This window comes from Cicer arietinum, chromosome 8, assembly GCF_000331145.2.
Source record: "Cicer arietinum cultivar CDC Frontier isolate Library 1 chromosome 8, Cicar.CDCFrontier_v2.0, whole genome shotgun sequence".
Lineage (NCBI taxonomy): Eukaryota > Viridiplantae > Streptophyta > Magnoliopsida > Fabales > Fabaceae > Cicer > Cicer arietinum.
The window spans coordinates 26,294,378-26,300,377 of NC_021167.2; the positions used below are offsets into that span (position 1 = coordinate 26,294,378).

At 28.1% G+C, this 6,000-nt stretch overlaps 3 non-coding genes across 3 annotated transcripts; all 3 read left to right on the forward strand.

The window, feature by feature from the left end:
* Nucleotides 1-3,701: 3,701 nt before the first annotated feature.
* LOC113788106 (U2 spliceosomal RNA) lies at nucleotides 3,702-3,897 on the forward strand. Its single transcript, XR_003474615.1, has one exon. It is a non-coding gene; the product is annotated as a U2 spliceosomal RNA (small nuclear RNA).
* A 636-nt stretch (nucleotides 3,898-4,533) lies between these two features.
* LOC113788104 (U2 spliceosomal RNA) lies at nucleotides 4,534-4,730 on the forward strand. Its single transcript, XR_003474613.1, has one exon. It is a non-coding gene; the product is annotated as a U2 spliceosomal RNA (small nuclear RNA).
* A 636-nt stretch (nucleotides 4,731-5,366) lies between these two features.
* On the forward strand, nucleotides 5,367-5,563 carry LOC113788102 (U2 spliceosomal RNA). Its single transcript, XR_003474611.1, has one exon. It is a non-coding gene; the product is annotated as a U2 spliceosomal RNA (small nuclear RNA).
* Nucleotides 5,564-6,000: the final 437 nt, after the last annotated feature.

Here is a 6,000-nt window from a genome sequence, read left to right on the forward strand (position 1 = left end):
GTTATATTAATATAATTAGTAATTATTAAAATTATAGTGACCGTTAACAAATGTATTTATTTAGACTTTGCTTAAAGAATTCTAATTGATCGGTTTCACTCAAACAAATATAATGTTGGTGAAGATTTGAGTTTCTTAACACTTAAACTGAACCACACCAATTTTGTAATAGCATATAATAATTCAATAAATAACAATCTATGTCAAAAAATAATGATAAAATTAAGTTCAAAGAACCATGTCAGGCTTAGCTAGTTTATATAAGAAAGAAAAAATATTAGCTAGTCTTCTTGTTTATTATTATTTTTTTTATAAACTAGTCTTCTTGTTGTTTATATTGACCAAATCATTTTTTGACAAATTTATATTGACTTAACCTAGTACTTATCCCCCCAACTAATTTTCTATTGTGTTTGTATCCAAATCCAAGATAATCAATCATAAAAGAGTGATTTAGAGTTAGATTTAATTCAAAATCATTTCTTTACATCGTTTTTTTTTAATCTTTTATCTAAATAAATAATTTTTACATAATTTTTTTTTAATCATTTTGTCGGTTAAATACGAAGTTTGATTTTCTCATCTCGTTACAATATTTATTTTATTCAAATTAATAGATTAACTTTCATCTAGTATAGACATATTCAATCAATGACTTTAACGTCTTCAACGTTACAGATTCGAAATTATAGGTATTTCGATCACTTTTATTTTGTTAAATTTGTAGGCATTTTATCGTTTTCTGCTATTAATCTCGATGTTGTGAGTTTGTTTGCATATTTATCTTTTTAGTTTTTGACAAATTTGTATTTGTGTTCTTCTTAAAAGATGTATTCTTTTAATTTGAACGAATATTATTTTTAGTCATAAAAACCTAATACTTATCATGTTTAATAAATTTAATAAAAAAATAATCATGTTTAATAAATAATTATACCCAACTAATTATAACCAAAGGTGTTGATTTTTTTAGGTTAATGAGTTAAAAAACTCTAACATGTTTAAAAAAAACATTTATATTTCAGCAACAACAAAAATTTATAGATCTTTTCACCTAATAAACAAGTTATAGATTCTTAATTTATTAACTTAAAAATCAATGTTAGTACTGTGTCGATAATGAGAATCAATTTTTTTTTGTTTCCTGTAATTTTCTCAATAAAAAATAATCTTATTTAAAATGCATCATAGTATTATTTTCTTTTTACAAAGAGATACTTTAATTTAATATATGTATAATATATTGGCAATGATGAGCCTCCATGTGAGAATGAACAAGTTGACAGTGTGTGTGAAAGGCATCAAATATGCCATCGATTTTGAACACAAAATATGTCACACTACAATCCAAATAATTCAACAGCAATAATACTAAGAGCAAAATTACAAATTGACTATGATCACTGAATCGTTTCATAAAATATATATTATTTTGCTTACTTTTTCATATTTTTCTGAGTTCCAAAAGTCACTGTTGAACTAATTGATTAAAGTGTAAAGGAAGATAAGAAGTAATTAAGTCCTAACTGAAAAAGATCCATCGAACACAGTATGTGATACTATAATACTATAATTATAATCATAATAGTAATTTTATTTTAAAATAATCTAATGATCAAATTCACACATTAAATACAGAAAAGTGAGATTTTCTGAATATAGAAGAGTCTTTTTGCCGGTAGAGTACATGTTAGAGATAAGAAAAACACAACATCTCACATCATAAAGCATATTAACGAAGCAAATAATTATTTGCATTATATTAATTTAATTTTTTGAGAGAGAATCAACGACAATAACGTATGTTTTAACTCTAAAGTATTGAAATGGCAACACAACCGCACCTGCGAGTATCTACATGAACGTATTTTAACTTGAACGAATAAAATTCGTTTTGATTGAATATGAATGTAGATTTTCTTCGAAATTAAATGATTGTTTATCAAATGATTAAACTGAAATGGCTAATAACTTACTAGAAGGGTTCTGTTATGATCATTAGATGAAGGATTTGATATTTATAGATATTCCTCTTATGCAAGACATGTGTCATTGTAATTAGAGAATGATAAATGACATATAGTGGTTGTAACCACGGTCATCAAGTGGCTCAGAGTGAATGTATATGTGAGTTATTGTGTTCGTCATCACTGGACTCTCCGTTTGTCCATCTAGTGGCCATAATTGGAGGTCTGAATGAGTTACGATTGACTGCTACTTCATATTTGTTCCACTTCATATATGTTAAAACAATATTTGGATCTGCAATAAGAATTAACCAACAAAATAAAAAACTAACAATTGTTAAACTAGAAATTAAAAAGGAGAATGTTCTTCATTTCAGCCGAAAACGGAGAACGTTCTACTTTATGCAGTTTAAAGAAATCAGTTTTTGAAATAAAAGTAAAACCAAAATAAAGAAAGATAAGGGGATAATAATACTCAAATTTATGTGTTCAGCCTCAATTAATGAGACTTACGTCACAAGCATACAAACAAGACAATTCACTATTGAGATTTGAATTTATAAAATTAAAGTTACTTCAAGATTGTTCTCCTAGTATCCATCATTGTCTAGAATCCAGCAATGCTAGTTTTTTCTTTTCAATCTTTTCTTTACTCTCCCTTAATCTTCTTGCATTTTACAATTACGTATAGTATTCTAAAACAAATTAGCTTAACTAACTGTAACTACTTTGTCATAACCAAATTGGTCAAATTCAGTTATAACAATAACTAACTCTAAGTTGTTGTTGATTTGAACCATATATATCTCCACAAAATCCTATATTTAGAGTTGGCTTCCTCTAACTTCGACAAGGTTATGTAATGTCATTTGATTGGGTCGGGTCACTGGATTCACCTATTCTTAGATTGGGCTTGGAATTTGTTGTTATGAGTTCTTACCAGAACAATGACTATATTTATTTTATTTTATATTATAGTTGTAATAATTAGGTGAAATACCTGTACCTTTTGGAATGTTTGATGTGTAGTTCGTTTAACTGGATAAAAAAAACAAGAATTTTTACTATTTTTTCTCATTTCATTGTAGATTTTTATTTTAGCAATAATTCATTTTCCTACTGAGATTTTTTTCCTGGGTTTTCTTCGTTTTCTCCACCATTTTGTACTTAAGTTTATGTTTTTCTTACAGTTTTTCTATAAGTTTGCTTGTATTTTTTTTTTAATGAAAGTTTAAAAATTGACTTGTGCTTTTATAAATGTTTAATTGTTGTATCTACCCGGAAAAAAAAATATGTATAATTGTTATAGATATTTGGAAGAATCTGTGTTCAGATTTTAACTGAAATATTATAATCTACTCATCTTTCCACCAAATTTTGAATTACTAAGTTAGATTTTAAGAAATCAAAATATTAAAACCTTTACTGGTTGTAAATTAATATGAAGTGAACTAAACAAGATCATAAATACGAAATCAAATCATTAATTCTCTCATTAGTTATCTATTAGCCCCCAACAAAATTAATATTTTAATGTTGAATATTTTAATAGAATGAATTCCTCACATAAGCTAATATCAACTTTTAAGAAAAATCAGAACAACTCATAAGTTTTATAGATCACTTACCATTTAGTTTTTGGGTTAAGTTCAAAATATAAACTCCAAAAGAAAATGAAATTAGCCAATTTTGCAGGGATATGTAACCCACATGGGATAATCAAGATTCTAAATCATCCCTTTCTCGGCCTTTTGGCTAAGATCAAATGTAGTATATGTTCTTATCAGTTTAATATCTCATATGTGGATCAATGATCCACAAGATATTAAATTAATTTGTTTAGGTGGAGATTCTATACCAATAGCTTGCTATTGAGATTCTCAAGTGTCGCTCATGTTTTGCACTATAGCATGAGTTCGGCGCATCCCACCAAATCAAGTTCAACTTTTTCAAATTTAAATTTCATTAAAGATTAATCCATTTTTTTTAGGTGCAGCTAGGATTTATACATTTTGATATTATTATGTTTTTGGATTAGTAGTATATCTTTATTTCTTGTATCTTGTCTCCTCTTATGGCCTCCCTCTCTTAGATAAGTTCTTCTTGGAACAAGTTATGAAGATTAGGGGAATAATGACCATGTTAGAAAGGATCAGAATTACTATCATTTTGGAAACACTTTAGCAATGTACAATATGTAGTGTTGATGGGGAATAAAAACAAGTTTGGCAAAAAATTATAATCTTTTTTAACTATATTTTATCTGATGTTATCTTTTTCTTGCAAATTTTACTATCCTTAGTGTTGTGTTGATAGTAAATGACATATGTAAAATATTCTACGTCAAATAACTATAGCTAAATAGATTATGAAGAAAATCATTTTGATTAAGTAACCTAATATGTTGGGAGACTATTTTGATTTTTCTTTTGAAAATGTAAGCTACAAAGCAAGAAACAAAGGGTAGAATCATCACATCTACAACAACAAGTCCCACTTCACGTAGTAATCAAAGCATTGGAGCACACAACTAATATTGAAGACACAACAAATCACATTTCAAATCATACCTTTCTCGGCCTTTTGGCTAAGATCAAGTGTAGTATCTGTTCTTATCAGTTTAACATCTGATATGTGGATCATTTGATCCACACGATATTAAATTAATTTGTTTAGGGGGAGATTTTATACCAGTAGCTTGCTATTGAGATTCTCAAGTGTCGCTCATGTTTTGCACTATAGCATGAGTTCGGCGCATCCCACCAAATCAAGTTCAACTTTTTCAAATTTAAATTTCATTAAAGATTAATCCATTTTTTTTAGGTGCAGCTAGGATTTATACATTTTGATATTATTATGTTTTTGGATTAGTAGTATATCTTTATTTCTTGTATCTTGTCTCCTCTTATGGCCTCCCTCTCTTAGATAAGTTCTTCTTGGAACAAGTTATGAAGATTAGGGGAATAATGACCATGTTAGAAAGGATCAGAATTACTATCATTTTGGAAACACTTTAGCAATGTACAATATGTAGTGTTGATGGGGAATAAAAACAAGTTTGGAAAAAAGTTATAATCTTTTTTAACTATATTTTATCTGATGTTATCTTTTTCTTGCAAATTTTACTATCCTTAGTGTTGTGTTGATAGTAAATGACATATGTAAAATATTCTACGTCAAATAACTATAGCTAAATAGATTATGAAGAAAATCATTTTGATTAAGTAACCTAATATGTTGGGAGACTATTTTGATTTTTCTTTTGAAAATGTAAGCTACAAAGCAAGAAACAAAGGGTAGAATCATCACATCTACAACAACAAGTCCCACTTCACGTAGTAATCAAAGCATTGGAGCACACAACTAATATAAAAGACACAACAAATCACATTTCAAATCATACCTTTCTCGGCCTTTTGGCTAAGATCAAGTGTAGTATCTGTTCTTATCAGTTTAACATCTGATATGTGGATCATTTGATCCACACGATATTAAATTAATTTTTTTAGGGGGAGATTTTATACCAGTAGCTTGCTATTGAGATTCTCAAGTGTCGCTCATGTTTTGCACTATAGCATGAGTTCGGCGCATCCCACCAAATCAAGTTCAACTTTTTCAAATTTAAATTTCATTAAAGATTAATCCATTTTTTTTAGGTGCAGCTAGGATTTATACATTTTGATATTATTATGTTTTTGGATTAGTAGTATATCTTTATTTCTTGTATCTTGTCTCCTCTTATGGCCTCCCTCTCTTAGATAAGTTCTTCTTGGAACAAGTTATGAAGATTAGGGGAATAATGACCATGTTAGAAAGGATCAGAATTACTATCATTTTGGAAACACTTTAGCAATGTACAATATGTAGTGTTGATGGGGAATAAAAACAAGTTTGGAAAAAAGTTATAATCTTTTTTAACTATATTTTATCTGATGTTATCTTTTTCTTGCGGGTACCGCCTATCACAGGCCAAAGTAAATTGTAAATGTACCGCCTATCACAGGCCAAAGTACTATTTACCAAGGTGCCACCT